The sequence below is a fragment of the Lepidochelys kempii genome, chromosome 1 (genome assembly GCF_965140285.1).
Source record: "Lepidochelys kempii isolate rLepKem1 chromosome 1, rLepKem1.hap1, whole genome shotgun sequence".
NCBI classification, from domain to species: domain Eukaryota; kingdom Metazoa; phylum Chordata; order Testudines; family Cheloniidae; genus Lepidochelys; species Lepidochelys kempii.
Window position 1 is genome coordinate 95,291,198 of NC_136380.1, and position 17,832 is coordinate 95,309,029.

Below are 17,832 nucleotides of genomic sequence, written 5' to 3' on the forward strand. Positions count from 1 at the left end.
TGCATTGAGTAATACAAAGATGTATTTACATTTAGTAGACTCATTAGTCAATAAGGTAAATATTATTTTAAAAGGCTGCCTATAATTTTGAAAATTTTGATCCTTAAGCCATATAGAGAGACATCCTATCACAGAGAAAGGAGAAGGAAATCCTTTAACATGAATCTTAACACATTATTTTAAAAGCCTTTAAACTACCTTTGAATTTTTTAATCTTTTAAAACTTTTGCCTGTTTAAATAACATTCAGGTTTTGAGGCAAAATGACAGAAGCCAGTTTAATCAATTACCTTCATTCCATAACTTGCACTGTTCTCTGTTTATGTTTTTACCATCCAGTTAATGATACAAGCTAAGTTTGAGTATACCCCTCTAAGGTTTGCAGTAAAATAAGTTTCTTTATTTTCTTATACAGTTCTTGTCTAGTTCATTTCAAGTAAAATATCAGGTGACATATAGGAAATCCATAATCATGCATCAGCACACAATAGAATTAAGGCATTAGACACATTAGATTCTGCATGCTTTACTCAGATTAAACTCATTTACTTCAGACAGAGTTTGAAAGTAGGGAGTATGTATTTCAATATACTAGAGCTTGGGAGGAGTGTGTCAGCCTTAACTTTGAATTTCCGGTGAGTTTTGTGTTACAAACTTAAAATTGTTTCAAAATAATGTTATGCATTTAATTTTCTGCAATATTTTCCCATTCCTTTTTATCTTTTTCTATATCATGACTTGCATGAAGGAAGAAGTGTTAGGCCACTATAAAAAAAAAAAAGAACTTTTGATCCCTTACAGCACAAATAACTCGAGCTCCTGGAGGAGCTAAAAGTGCATTTAATCTGTCAGACTGTACAATTCCTCAAAGAAAATCATTATTTGTATAGCATAATTGAAAGTCATATTTTATTCCACAAAGTTGTTCTATGAGCACAGTAATTCATAGTCTATCTTCTGAAAGAGACTACCTAATTCTCTTTTATGTGCTTTTAGAGTTTGCTGGATTAGAAAGGGGATGCAGCCTCAGTAGGTAAATTAGAAGAAAAATGCTTCTAACGTTATTTGTGTACAGTACTTTCTAAAATGCTTACTACACTCAAACATGTTGCTTGTACATCACATCACCTATCATGCAACATTAGTCACAGACTGTTAACATTTTTCCTTCAGGTTACGAAAGGTCAAAGAAACAATCACCTACAGCAAGAACTTAAGTATTTTAAAAGTGATTTATAAATAAAAGACTATATAATATGATACAGGTGTCATTTAGCCTATATTTAAATGCATTCTTCTCAGTCACAAATTCCCCAGTTTCTAAAGTGCACAACTGTAGATGGCTCTTAGCCTGTAATTTGTTGACAGAGTCCTTGGTAGCAATATGAGACCTCCAGAACTGACTCTGGGATGTGTGTGTAATAAGATTTCTGGGAATATTTACCTCACAGTTTGCAGTATATAGTTTGTTGTACCAGCAAAGCCTACTTTGTCCCCTTTGAAATGTACTAACTATAAATGCAACTACGGAAATACACATTGATAACTAATAGCAGAGAATGTAAATGATGATATTTTGAACCAGTGTCTTTCTCTAATGCACTTGTTAATATTGCAGCCTAGCACGGTGGCAGTAACCAAACCTATCTGGCTCATCTTCCAATTATTTAATTCCTTATACTTCATATTTTATACTCAGAATACATTAGCTGTCAATGCATCCTTTTCTCAAAATGTATAGTACCAGTAATGTACATTTTTCAAAGAAGCTACTTTTTCTTTGTACTATATCAGTTTCTTATTGTAATAATAGTTTCATCTATGAATTGTGTTCTAATAAAAAATACATAGAACCTGCAAGTGTGCTGGGTGCTTCACTGAAAGCAAGGTGATATTCTGCACATATGCTGGTGGTTCTGCATAAATTATAGGCAAGATTGTCTTACCTTCTCTATCTAAGAAAGGAATGAGAGATGTGGATGTATGATTATGTAGTTTCTCAGGTGATGAATACATGTTCTGTAGAAGCTGGCTTGGAGGCTGACAAATCAGTTTCTGGAGGGCATTGAAAACATCTCGAGGGCGGGGGAGTAGCATAAAAGAAGGCATGGAGATTCCTGTGAGGTAAGACCAAGTATGGCCATTCTTATATCCTTGCAAACCTTCCCAGAAGGCTCTCTCTACATCATATACCAAATGTTCACCAACTTCTAGTGTTTGCATTTCACTTGATTTCTATTTTTTTCTTCTAGGAAAAGACTAAATCCAATGTTGCTGACTGACTCAGAAGGTGGTCATTGGCAACAGGGACCTGTAAATAAACTAGATTCCCAAAGTCAGTATTGTGTATGAAAATGCTTCCCTTCTCAAGTGAAAACATTTCCAGCTGTGTGTGTTTGGCTTGGTGTTCCCTTGAACCATTTTTGATTGGTAGGAGAAGGAGTGCTTTCCAGGACTGTTTTTGTTGTTTTGCTTTTATACATCCCTTCCAGCAACGTGATGGGACTGACATAGTTTCCCAAAAAAATCAGCCTCTCTCCTAGGCAATCTGTAGCCTCTATTTAAAATTGAATCGATTGTTCTGTGTTAAACTACTGTGTTAAAGTGCCCCTGGCAAGTGAATTCAGCTCCTGTGGTGCTAGAGTTTTCAGATCGATAAGATGGAAGATATGCTTCACAAGTCTTTTAAATTTTGAAACTCTTCGGAGCACACCAAGAATGAATACAGTGACCTCACACACAGTTACAAATCAATAAATCTTGCTGTTATAAGTTATACTCACATACACAAATACGCAACCTGAGAGAGCCAAGCACTAGGCAATACAGTATTCATACTCACATACCCAAAGATGGTACAGAGTCTGGTGGATCTCCCAATGGGTGGTCATTGATAGAAGCATGGTTCCTGCAGGGCATCTTCCCACCCTATCCATACCAGGGAATGTCTTTTAATCCTATTGTTATGTCCATATGTATGCGGGTTCCAATCTGCCTTTTCCTTATCTGTATTTCCACACCCCATAAATTCTGCCGTGTCCTGCTTCCCATAGGTTGTTCTGTTAGTTCCCCTTATCCTTGTTAACATTTTATGTAAACATGTTCCTGTGGTAACATGCGGTAAAAAGAAAACTTTCTATGATGTTACAATGAGGTGCCTGGCAGTCTAAACATGGTATATTTTTCAAAACATCACCTATTGGTGCATTCTTCACATTAATCTTTACATTTGTTGGCAAAGGATTATTCTTAGGTCACCTACTTATGTCAAGGCTCCTTAAGCCTGAGGCCTAGTATGCCTAAGCTGAAATTTTACAGGCCTTAACCTATAGGCCCTGCTTTACAGTTTACATTACTTATATGCATAATACACACTTATCACTCCTAAATAGTTGTCATTCTTATATTCCTATAATCTTACAATTTAATTTTATTCATTTCATATGAAATAACATAAGAGTTAACCATGACAATAACATAATTAAATGATAGAGTGAACTAAATGACTACAATTCTACCATTCCTCATGACCCACTCGCCTATGCCTGTATGATATTGCTCCATTGTGATTCTAATACCACATTTTCATAACTACTTGGCTGTTCCTGTGAGTGATACCACAGGATGTTGCATTGTCAGGTCTGGAAGTGAGACTAGATTACTTGTGCAGTTCCTTCAGGATCAGAGTGGCAAGCTAATAAAACAACGTGAATACTAAAATGTTGTATGATCCACATGCCATTTGTTCCCACACCCAAAGTGTGGAATTATATAGATTGGCAGATTAACTGTGACCATATCAACTATCTTTGTCTTTTTTCTCATGAGCAGTAGAAGCATTTTTCTACATGATGAGTCTTATGTGATCAGGGATATCCTCAAACATGATAAATTATATAGGGACTGATTATACTATTCTTTCTCAGGTTGAGTGATATTTTGTTTTGCAAGTAGTTGTATTGAAATTGATGGCACTATTTGTAAAGTAAGCTAGTATTTCCCATATTGGAATCTGGCCAATAATTTGATATAGAAAGTGAGTTTAAATAACATTCACAATGGAAGTAGGTGTGAAAGCAATATCCAATTAGCCTACTCCCTCATCACTAAAGGAAGAATCACAAACTATCTTCTTTCATCATGAACCAGTTGATGTAAGATAATTAATGAAGTGGTCTTTTGCTTTTAGAGTGATAGAGGGAGGCTTATACTCGGCAAGGAAAAGCTATAGGAAAAAAGCTTTTCACAGGTACAGAAGAACAAGAAAATGCTACACAAAACTTGTTTCTATATACCAGAGGCGCTCAACACAGAGTACTAATAATAAATGTTCGTTGATTTAGTTCTGTGTGAAGCAATTTTCCCAACAAAGTAACTTTATTTGCAGAGATAACGAACAACACAGCATTTAAGTTTCATAAACGGAAACTTCTTTACCTATACAACAGCATCTTTCAGTCTCTCTCTTCTTTTTTTTTTAATGATTCACAGGATGAGGCAGTAGACTGCAAGCAACTGTGAGCCACCTAATTTTAAGCTTCTGTTTGTGATATAGCCACAATGCTTTTGAAGTACTCTACTTGCTAGTGGCTTGGAGAAGTACATGCTGTCTGAATCAATATTTTCTCTTTTCAGACACCATAATATAATACTTCTCATTCTGTATTCGTCATACATTTGAATGGTGGAAGCTCTCTGTTATTCCTCAAATACTTCAAGCTGTTACTGTCAAGTTTGACTACTCATTTCCTGAAGATATTCTAAAAAATATGGCCATAAGAATTCTTTGTTACATAAAAACCAATATAAATAATGAGCATTGGAGACAAGCATTTTATGCTCACTCCTGGAGAATATCACATACTCTTTTTTTTTTCATAGGATCTATGGTTTGTTTACTTTGTATCTTCCTTTAGACTCTGAGTACAATTAATCCTATTAGGGTGACCAGACAGCAAGTGTGAAAAATTGGGACAAGGGGTGGGAGATAATAGGAGTCTATATAAGAAAAAGACCCAAAAATCGGGACTGTCCCTATAAAATTGGGACATCTGGTCACCCTAAATCCTATTTTATTTTGCTTACCATTTCACACAGAATCCAGCTTATACGTAGGAAATTCTAAAGTAAGACATAAGGGACAAACTAGTACATCACCCTGCATAATTTGAGAGATTTAACTGAAAGAAAACTCTTTCCATTCTATTCAATACTGCAATAGCTTAAATGTTGGGAAGTCAATGTACATGCCACCTTTAATCTAGAAACTCTTTGCAAAATATACATATTTATTTACACTTTGGAACTATTTTTCTCTTTAAACAATATTGGTACAAAATGCCAAGGGACCCACATCACGGTGAATGCAGAGACAATTTTGGTGTCTTCCCCCCTTCCCCAACCAAAGATGGCCTCTTAACAGGGCAGATGTACCCGTAGAATTCCCTTTTGTAAACTCAAGAGGAATTTAGAAGCTGTTAAAAAAAAATCAAAAACATAAGAAACCAAAAATTCTCTGCTTCCTTTGGGAATACGAGTAAAAATAATTGACACAAAGTAAACATTATTTCATTGACTGTGCATATTTCCCTTATCCTTTCGCTTCAGACAATATACAGTTTTATAATCTGAGGAACTATTTTTTGATTTGGGCAATATTTTGTTGTTTTATAGAATTTTTAAATGGCTTCTATACTATTGTTTATATTCCTCTATTGTACAAGAATCTTGAACTCAAGAACCCTATTTTCATTCAAATATTTCTGATAATGAATGAGAGTGACAAAAATACAAAAAATAAAGACAATATATAATGTTGAGGCGTAGGCTTCTGAAGGACTTTCTGTATGAATCCTCATTAGTGCTGTGCTAACTTGCCAGATGTGATTCCCATATGTTTCAACAACTGTTTTTGTGTCAGTTTTAGATTAGTTGATTTTAAACCTCTTAGCTTCTGCCTGGAAGACCTGCCATGTGACCATTGTTTTTTGGGGTTTTTTTTATGAAAAAGCCCCTCAGTTTCAAACTATTTGTGCCTCTAAAGAGTAAGCAGTAATTTTTGCTTCAATTTTTTACAAACAATTCACAGGTCTCAAGCAGTTTTGTACAAGCCTTGACTGATATTGTTTCCAAATATTAACCTGAAACCAACTGAGTTTGGAATTATTTCAAGTTTCAGTGTAAATGGTTTACCTAACTTTAATCTTCTTGATTAAAGATGATTAACAATTATGTTAAAGTGAAAAGACCAATAGATTAAAATTATGTAAGGAAGGCATGATGGGATATAGTTGATAACCATAGGTGTTCACTAGTAGAGCACTGATTCAACAAAGCACTTAAGCACCTCCTTAAGAGGAATGTAAGATCAACCGTAGACAGTGAGTGACAGAGTCAGAAGACTGTCTCAAAGTATAAAGCGATCCAGAGAGTTGGAATTTGACAGACATTATAGCCACAAATGTTAGCAGAGCAGGATCTGGCCAAGGATGAGTAGGTAGACATTTCAGGAAGCTAAGATGTTTGGAAGACAGTAATCAAACTGGCATAGGTTTCTTGGTGTTCAAACTGAGTACAGTTATTCAAGCAAATGTGTCATTGTTTGTCACCTTGTGATGGTTTACATGAGACTATTTTAAAAAGACAAATGAGCATGGGGTAGATTCACTGTACAATGCCATGAAGGAACTTTTGAGCTCAAATGTTGATTTCACATCAAAGTAGATAGGGGTATTGGCTTTAACAAAGTAGCTAGGCTGGTCTGTACAATTATTTTCACATACCATTTTTTCTTTTACTTTTGTAAGTTTGTGGTTTATCAGTCACAACCAACTTAAGTTAGCATCATACTTGTAACAAACTGTTATCTCCATGTGTGTTTCTATGATAAACTGTACATATAATTGTTTGCACAACGTGAATATGGTAGCTTATTTGCATATTGAAGAGGTGACCAGCCTAAGAACTAAGTGCCAGTTTTATTCCAGAATTTGTGCAAAGGTATTCACAAATTCCAAAATATCTAAATGTGGTTTCTGCTCTTTTGGCAGCCTATAAATCTGTCCCTTTTGGCATTATACTGCTATTGCTTGATAGTCCCTGTCAAGGTTCCTTCCCCACTCTGAACTCTAGGGTATAGATGTGGGGACCTGCATGAAAAACCCCCTAAACTTAATCTTACCAGCTTAGGTTAAAAACGTCCCCAAGGTACAAACTTTGCCTTGTCCTTGAACCATATGCTGCCACCACCAAGCGTTTTAAACAAAGAACAGGGAAAGAGCCCACTTGGAGATGTCTTCCCCAAAAATATCCCCCCAAGCCCTCCACCCCCTTTCCTGGGGAAGGCTTGATAAGAATCCTCACCAATTTGCATAGGTGAACACAGACCCAAACCCTTGGATCTTAAGGACAATGAAAAAGCAATCAGGTTCTTAAAAGAAGAATTTTAACTAAAGAAAAGGTAAAAGAATCACCTCTGTAAAATCAGGATGGTAAATACCTTACAGGGTAATCAGATTCAAAACATAGAGGATCCCTCTAGGCAAAACCTTAAGTTACAAAAAGACACAAAAACAGGAATATACATTCCAACCAGCACAGCTTATTTTACCAGCCGTTAAACAAAAGGAAATCTGACGCATTTCTTGCTAGATTACTTACTAACTTAACCGGAGTTGTAGGGCTACATTCCTGATCTGTTCCTGGCAAAAGCACCACACAGACAGACCAACCCTTTGCTCCCGCCCTCCATATTTGAAAGTATCTTGTTCTCTCATTGGTCATTTTGGGTCAGGTGCCAGCTAGGTTACCTTAGCTTCTTAACCCTTTACAGGTAAAAGGGTTTTGCCTCTGCCCAGGAGGGATTTTATCGCACTGTATACAGAAATGTGGTTACCCTTCCCTTTATATTTATGACAGTCCCTTTTTAATATACATATAAAAATCCATCCCTCTTTGTCTCAGTATAGTAGAGATCTTGAGATTACAATTTTTTCTCCTGATTCTTTCATGCATTATTTCTGATTGCACATCCAATAGAAAATACCACATACATTTTCTGTTCCTTTCTATGCTGTAAATTTACAACATCACAATGCCCATCACAATAATGGGTTATTTTATGTTACCTTTTTAGTTCACCTCAGTTGCATTTTAGTTACTTAAAATTCCATAGTAGATCTTTTCTTCAGTTGACATGGAGTGCATATATTTTATGAGCAATATAAAACGGGTATTTTTTTCCATTTTGTATCTGGTGATACTTTATATTCAGTAGAATTAGCCAATTCAAAATGCATGTAACTCAATACTAGTTGCCCCTAGTCATCATTTACATATAGTGCATAAAACTATTGATGGCAAGAAACAATGAGGTTATATGCCATAGGTCTATTCAGGTCTGATGAAGTAGTTATATTCAGCATGTTTTTTGTAATGCTTGATATCTCAAAGAAGTTATATTAAACTTGAAATGTCTGGCACATTTACAATCAGCATCAGGTTCCAGGAATGAACAGTGTGCAACAAAGTGGAAAATGGAGTAACTTAGACCCCCTACAGAGCTTAAATTTACAGGAAATATTGAAGAACACTGGAGAGATTTTAAACAGAGGTTTGACCTGTCTATGGAATCAATTGGAGCAGAAGTACACAGTAGCACTATCAACTCCTCTTGATGTGTATAATATTTTCGCATGCACTACAGGGGGAGAAAGCAATAAATCAGTTATTATAATATATGTGTTACATTGCACTTCTAGAAAAGAAACATGTTTCTTGTGCAGGAATAAAATTCAAAAAAAATATAAAAATATCAAAGATGAGTAATGAAATGTAGATTAAAGAGTACAGTCTTTTCATTTCAGTGTATGTTTCTGACTATCATAGAATATCAGGGTTGGAAGGGACCTCAGGAGGTCATCTAGTCTAACCCCCTGCTCAAAGCAGGACCAATCCCCAATTTCTGCCCCAGATCCCTAAACAGCCCCCTCAAGGATTGAACTCACAACCCTGGGTTTAGCAGGCCAATACTCAAACCATTGAGCTATCCCTCCCCCACAAGAGAGCAAATAGTATCATGAGAGAGCAAACGGTAATACTATACATTGTATTCATGAAACGGACAAGATTGAAAACACTGGGTACTGAAGTGATCTTTGTCCTTTTGAAAAGGTGTAGCATAGACACAGGACAAGATTGTAGCTTTACGCTGCTGCTGGAGTATTGAAGGCTGGGGATCTGAGGATGGCCTCAGGTTAGCAGCTACTTCCAAGGACATTATGACTGAAGGAAGCACCATACCTCATGAATCAAGGATCTGAGCAGTACCTGCTACCTCCTTTACAGGAAGCAGCATATATTTATTCACATATCATATTATCACAATAGACCAGTTCAGAAAAGTAGGGCCATGGCTCCACCCTTGTCCCACCCCTTTTCATCTTCTTTAAGGAATGTCACTTATGGTTGCTAACCTCTCCCTGCCCTTGTGTATCAAGAACCTGAGCCGATTTCCTCATGCATGCCTGTGCAAGGTTAGGAAAAAAAATCTGATCCCTAATGTCTACTTTAATACCCACTTAACACTTACTGGTTGTTGGGGGGGCCTGGTTAATGTCTGCATGATGCTTTAAGAATGCACAATGCTATATCAGCTTTATCATTTTATTATTATCTGGAAAACCCTGGCAATTTTACTTAATGGAATGTCAATTTCCATGAGTGAGAAAAGCATTGCTCCCTCCTAGACCATTAGGAGCTACTAGGTAAATTTAAACTTTTCATTAATGCATTTTTTTGCACTTATACAGAAGATTTTGAGTTTGTACAATGTATAGCCATAGATTATAAACTATAGCTGTCAAACCAAACAAAAACAGGTAAAACACAACCCAAAAGAGGCCAAAGATTGAGCCAGAAAGAAGAAAGGGGAAGTGGAGTAATGGTCCTGTTCTCCCACCAACCCTAGATGTAGAAAGTCTTCCACCCCACAAACGGAATCCTTCAAATGTATCTACATGGCCTGCAAAGCTAAGGACAATAGGAACCTAACTTGTAATACAAAGAGCCCATGGTCTTCTCTAGAGCAACTAATGTACTTTCTGCTCAGGATGATGCTGAACACCTGCACATTCATCGTCCTTCAGGACTTCATCATCCCTATAGGCATGCTGGTATCTGATCTCCTAGCTTATGTGGAAGCCCAACAATTTAGTCAGACCATCATCAGACCAATACGGTTGCCCAGATGCTGTATCTGATATTCCTAGGCTTAAATATGCTGTATCTGATATTTAAGCCTAGGAATAAGCATGACAAATATTCTGCTTTGAACACTGCCCTGTCCAGGTGAAGCTCACAGCCTTCCTCTCCACCCCAACATAGGACTCATCTGATGAAGCTGATTTGCATACAGAAATTTTGAATTCTTACATTATCAGCTCTTCCTAGGAAGAGCCCAACAACAAGATAAAGCTGCAGGAAGGCTAATGCAACTAAGTGATATTTACAATCACTGATACCTAGTGATAGGTCCTGTTGAATCCCTGAAATGAATACAGATATTGTCATTGTGTTAATTAAAATTTAAATGCACACACAATTGTAAGTGTGGCTAAAAGTAGAAATGAACCACTGTTTTCTTCTTAACAGTAAATGTACCATTCCACTTCACAGTCAAAGGCTTCCCCTAAACCTTCAGAAGTGTGAAATAAAATTAGAATACATACCAAGGAAACATTTTATAGTGGCACTATAAGACGTACTATAAGAAAGCCATCTAACAGTGGATTCAAGTCCATCTGAAACAGATGTAAACGTACATATACATCTAAACAAAAGATCATGACCATTTTCAAGGGGATAAACTACAAATATTCTACTTAAAAACCTGAAGTATGCCATATTGTCTTGGCCAGGGGATGGCAAGAATGTCAAAAACAAGGAATATCTCTAGGATGTTCTGTTAGAGAGGAATAGGATATTCTTAATGGGGCTCTGTACTTTAAGCACAGAAACAATGACGTAAAATAATTCCTGAAAATCCCATTAACATGCAGTGTGCACAATAAGTAGCCCTGACTAATCCTTTTCCTTTGCCCCCATCCAGCTACCCTGTCCTCATAAACTCTTGACTCTTCTAATACAAACCTCCCCCCTCACAACTCCCTAAGCTAGCATCCCTTTCCTCCTTATTCACATGCTTTCCCTGGGCTGCTTTGTGGGAGGAAAATTCTATCTATTGTTGCCCACTGTAATCTTGCACTCCACACTGCTTTGCTGAAAGGTTCCAGAAATGACATGCACTCTTAGGAGAAAAAGTAGAGTACAGATCAGTATGGGTTCAAGGTGGTATAGCGATGTCAATATCTCATTAGACCCTCACGGTCTTGGTGTAGGGTCCTGCCAGAGGTATGGTCAGATTACAGTTGCTTTCTATCAAGTAGTGGTTGCCATAATAGTCCTGTGAGAGTTGGCACATCTGGGGGCATAAATTAGAACTGTCCTGAGGCAACTCTAAGCTATATGAGTGGTCAAACCAACCAAAAGCCAGCCCAGGATAAGGAAAGGTGCAACAGTATACCCAGTCACAATTTAAATCTCTTAGCTAGTTTCATCTCACTTTCTATATCAAGTTCAATCTACTTGTTCCCACCTGCACAAATTATTTCTCTATTACCTCTCTGCCCTCACCCCTTCTACTTCTCCACTCACCACCTTGTACTCTGCCCCCTTCCCTCAGCAAGCCATTAAGTTACTTTATCTCCTCTCACTTTTGTCTCTGGGTATTCCTAAATTCAATCCTTATGTCTGGAACCCACCAGGCTTCTACTTCCTCCTCCAAGGCTCTCCTTAGACCTTATCCAGCAGGAATCCAAAACCTAATCCTTTCCTTGTCTATGTGTTCATGTGCATGCATGAGATGACAATGGCTGTTAACTTAAAGACAGAAAGACTTCTTCCAGAAAGAGCAAAATGTAACAAAACCCACTTGACCCTCAAGATGTGGGCATCAGCATCTTCGGCAACCACAAGTTATAGCACTTTATCCTACTGGCCTCCTTGTTCCTCCTGGTGCTTGTCCAAATTCTTCATCTGTTTTGTCCAAAGTTAGACTGTAAGCCCTTCTGGGGCATTTTATTTGTTTGAAAATGCCATGTATATTTATTATGCCTTAGAAATAATACATCAGGATCATCAAGCAGAGTTTAAAAAAAAATGAAAAGAGGATGATGATTTTTATCCTGCTTTGCTCATTTACAGTGGCACTCCACTGAGCTGTGGTAATAAGCATGGTTATACAGTAGATAACTATAACCTGTCTGCCTGCAGCTACAGCTCTTACAGATTCTAAGCTCTAGCAGATTCCCATGAGAGTTATAGTACAGTTTAGCCTGATCCTATAATGAATGCCAATTGGTATTCATCTAGTGAGAGGAGTATAATAAGGTTCTCGTCCCAGAATCAAACACAAGAGAGTCAAAATTGACAAGTTCAATATCTTGTAGGGAACACCAGGGTTTATGGCAAGGACACTCACATGGAGAGCAAAACACAGTTAATAGAGACATGAAATCTCCAAATCACATAAGCAAATAGTAATTAATAGAGTATTAGAGAAATTTTAAAGGTTATTCCCTACATAGCATATGCTCTCAGACTTATATACTCACACCCCTTTCTTGGCAATCTGGTGGTAAGAGACAAAGGACCAGCCCTGTCTCTGGCAAGCCAACTTGGCCCAGTAGTCCTGATCCCCAGTGCTTGAAGATAGCTGATAGATAATAGAACTAAAATATTGAAGGGTGGAGGACTAGCTAGCTTTTTCATGTGGGTTCTTTCTTATATAGCATGGATATTCATACAACACCCAGCGTCCTCGGTCCATATCCAACTTCCTCACTCTCATAATATTGGGGTGCCTTTCCCTGATTAGGTAGCATATCAATCCTTATTGACTCATTCCCATATTGCAAAAGCAAGTTTGTGGTTAGACATCTGCCAGTGATCCTATCCTAAAATATCCAAGCTCAGTATCAGTTCAGCATTCCTATGATTGTCTAGTCTCATTTTATGCCAACTTTTCTCCTAAGCAAGCTATTCTTAGCTCCCCAAAATTTAGGGTGGCTGTTGGGCAACTTAATCTGTGCTAGAGGTCATAGACCTATGCTGCTCTTATGCTAACTTATTTAAGACAATGTCTTACAGGATGCAGGCCTGTAGATTTCTTGTGTTACTGCTAAGTAAAATAAGGCTAAGCTGGCCCTAAGGGTTACAACAGTGAAGAAATCCAGAGCTAAAACAAGATAGTCAAAATTTACAATGTGAAAAATAGCCAAACTATTTCCGCTCTCAATATACTATATGCTGTTAGTCAGATCCTCTGGGGTACTCGACCAGTTCTCAGTGTACTTGAAAAAGGAAGAGGCAAGTGCCACCTGCTTTGATCTCCAATGTAAGTTAGAGCAGGTGAATTGTGACAGCTTTTTAACAACCTCTGTTGTGCTGGTGGAGACCACTAACAGGGAACTAACTTGAGCCTTTCTGCCTCCCATACTGAAAGGGCTTGAAATACTGTCTAAACTGGAGGGCATGTGAGAGACTGGTGAATAGCCAGGGACATTCCCAGTTGCCAGAGTATCCCAAAGAGAATTTTGCTGGGATGAAAATCTGGATTTATAAATCAATAATATACTAGACAACATTAACTGTGAAAGCTAGTGAGGAGATACCACAATGTGTTACATCAAATAGTGCTGTACTCTTATATATTTATGGTAGATGATGGTAACATCTACAGGATAAGTTGTTATACCAATAAAATAAAAACCAGCAGGATCTTATTAAAGGAGAAAAGGCAAAATACCACATTTATTGTGAATACAGAAAGAATCATACTAAGCAGTTAGTTATAGCTATAACATTCCATTCAATCTCATATTTATTCACACATTCATTCATTCACACACACACACAGGTTCTGCAATGTTATTATCATAGTTACCAGCCTTAGAGTTGCTCATGCCAAGCCACTGGCCAGGTGGCCTGGACATGAGGAGGGAGCAGGGCCTTGTCAGATGCTCATCTGATGCTCCTGGACGTTTGTTTGCAGAATCAGACCCCAAAGTTCTCACTTTCTAGAGTCCATCTTTATAAGAATTTCTTCCTATGCCAGTCTATGGGAATTGCTTCATCATGCTGTTGCTGGATCAATCAGCAGATAGCACATTCCTGACGGCTCCGTGCTGCCAGATGTTATCTTGTTCTTTGGCTCTCACATTCTTGAGGCTGTTGGGAGGATTCCAGTCTGCTCTCCGGGGGTTCTCTGGTTATTTCCACTTGACGCCTTCTTCAGCCGATGGACACTGGATTCTTAGGCTGGCACCTCCCTGATCATTCATTTATTATCCACACCAAGCATCCATCCACATACATCCTCTATCTCTATTTTAATCACAATTGTTAACAAAGCGAGATGAATACAACAAAAGGGCGGGGAGTCTCTTGGTGCCATTTCTGTTGTTACAGAGTATTGCTTTGAGTCTCTCTCTGTGTCAGTAGTTGTTGTTACAAATAATTGCTTTGAGAACAGACTCTGTCTTAGAATGTACTAACACAATTAGCAGCTTGCAATTTTCACACACAGAGGGAAAGAAACAGTACCAAAAACCAAGAGACCTCTTAATTAGTAATACCCTCGAATTTAAACTATGGGGAATCAAACTTATTTGTGATTTTAATACAGAATTTCTTTAATATGATCCAACATTATCCCCCGTTTGAACTAAGATTTATAATCATCAGTGTTACTTTCTATGTAGCTTATTCAAGAGAAGGTACTGTGAGGCAATTTGAGTTTGTGATTCCAATTCATCCCACATACATGATCCTAGTGATGTATCTTTACTACAAGATTTTAGGGCAACAGGCAAGGTGAGGCACACCCACTTTTGAGGAGTCCATTCGGTACAACCTCTAGTGTCCAATAGCTTCCCTTTCTCCCCAGCCCACTGGCTCGAGGTCCAGGGTAGCCAGAAGGATCCCATGTGTAATATGGGGAGTGGGCTAACCTTCAATACCTTTGCCTCCAGGGACTGTTGACAACAATTTCTCCCATTAATAAGTCTGGTTTTACAATACTGGAAACGTATTGCATCCATTCATATTGATAAGTGTCAAACAATGATCTCTTTCTTTGTTTTAACAAATGCATCAAACCCTTAATATTTCCCAATATGACGCAGAACATTTCGTGTTCCAAAGTAGCTAGTGCAAGTATCTGCATTTCAGTGCATCCCATAGCTATGGCTGTGTGTAGTTTCCTATTTCTATTTTTTTTTCTTATGCATAAGCCATGTGGTAGTATTAAGCCATTGCCAAAGATTCCATCAGGCTTTTAGGTTACCCAGACCAATTTGGACCAAGTCTACATTGGCATGTACTTGTTTTAGTATCAGGCTGTCCTGTAGCTGGGACAGAGCGCTTAATTTATTTTTAAGTACCTGCAGGTCTGCAGTATTTTTTTTTTAAAACACACAACAGTGCTAGCAACAAGACAAAACATAGAACACAAAACACAATTTCTATTGTGACAGTAGATTCATGGTATTGGGTTGCTCTTCAGCTGGCATCAGCTTTTCCTGATTTTCTGAAAGACAAAAAGAACATGTTTCTACCCCTTTTGGGGTGGCAGATTATTGCTTAAAATATTTCTTTTACAAATACCCTTGCTGATTGCAGGCAAAACAGAGGAATTATCCCCATATTTTCCTGTGTTTGTTCTATAGGCAGGCCAGGTTTCAATGGCTTTTATCTTTTAAGGGTTATGGGGAAATTATCCCACTGTTTAGTCATTAAATCCCCGAGTTTCCTTCTTATACAGCAGACCAAGTTTATAATGTTTTTCCTGCTATGTTAAGCTTTAAGTTTATTTACAGGTAATAGCTGAGAAGCATCATTACCATATGACCTTAAAGGATTTTTCCAAAAATCATACACACTACACATTGTTACAGGGGTACTTATCATCATTAAATTTATTAACATTCTCTTGTTATACCTTGCCTTTTATTTCGACAATTTGTTTGCTGACCAGGTATGTCCTTTATCTGCAGCGCCTTTGTGCTGCTAGTTCTTTCCTTCCTTTATCATTTAGGTCATTTGCATTTTCACAAACAGAAAAGGAGTACTTGTGGCACCTTAGAGACTAACTAATTTATTTGAGCATAAGCTTTCGTGAGCTACAGCTCATAACACGGCTGCTACTCTGAAACCTGCATTTTCACAGACGCTTCCTGCTTTTGGATTTAAAGCCATCAGCAGCTCAGAGACTCTATCGTAAAAGGGACACAATCAACTTTCACCAGAGTTTTGATTACTTTTTAAACTTCTGCTTCCAAAACACAGAGCAATCTGAAAAAGAAAACCCAACCTATTATGGCTCCCTTTGAGCCCTAATAGCATTTTAATTAAGTAGCATGGTATGTTTGCATTTCTTTTGCCCCTTCTACAATATACCCTGCACATGTTCTGGGGCAAATGCACATTCCTTCCATAGTTTAACTTCTATAACATTATCCATATCAATTTTTACATAAGGTGTAACTATTTCTTTTTTTTTTTTTTTTGCTTACAGAGTTTTCATGTACCTTCATTAAAGTGACTGTCTGATTACTCAGAGCCATTTTAAGACTCAGTGTTTCTGACATTGCTTCTTTTTGTTTTGTGCACCTCACCCCTGCTGTTGCTTCAGAGGGGCACTGTCTTTTTTTAATTTCTTATTTATTTATTACAGCTCTCATCTGCTGTTTTGTTACAAAAACAAACAAACAAAAACCAAACAAACAAAAAGAATCCAGAATTTTTTTTTCTATTCTCCTGATTTTGACTGTCCTGCTGCAGCCACAACTTAAAAACATTTTAAATTTTGTAAAGCATTGAGTTACCTTTAAGGGTAAAATGCCAAACCCTAAAGCTAAACAACACTAATCACCTGTGTCTAGCAAAAAGGTCTGTCAGTTTTGAAACTTCGAATTAAGGAGTCAAATTTTTAGTGGCATTATTTAAAACAAAAACAAAAACAATTGGTCCTTAGAACTTTACATATTTACACACACACAGACAGATACATACACATTTTCTTTTCCTTAACATCCCTTCCACACTGCTCTGTTTTTTACATCTTACATTATCTTTATACATTTGAGGCAGTTAAGTTCCAATAGAACCTCCTTATGTTCTTTTAACAAATTTGACTAAATTGTCCAGTCAAATTATTTTAATCAGATAGTTTATTTTTGCCTGGCTAATTTACAGACATTCCTTTGGAAAAGGGCCCATTTTTCCTTCAAAGAAGGAAGGCTGCAAAGAAACCAAGAATGCTCTTTCTCTAACACTTTTCCTTTTTCACATTTTCACAAAGTTTAGCTACTTAATTTCCTCCAGCCTCTGCAGAGTTAACTTTTACACTCTCTTTTCTCTTTGTAATTATGCCTGGGGGTGCCCATAGGACCTTCTCCCCCTTCACCTGCTGTAATGGCTGCTACCTGTTTAGAGGCAAAGCCCAATTTTTGTCTCAGACTCTTAATTAGTGATTCACAACTACTATGATTTGCAGGTGCTCTGCCCTGCTTCAAGGTTAATTTCTTTACCATACCTTGGAGCACATGACTCTCTCTTTCAATTTTCTCAGAGGCTTTAGCTTGGTCTGCCAGGAATCTTTCTCTCTTTTTGCATTCCTGGAGTGCCTCTGTAACCCTTCTGCCTGTCAGAGTTGGCAGCAACAAGGGCCGGGTTCAGTATCTAGGGATTCCATTCCAATAACACAATGCAAAAC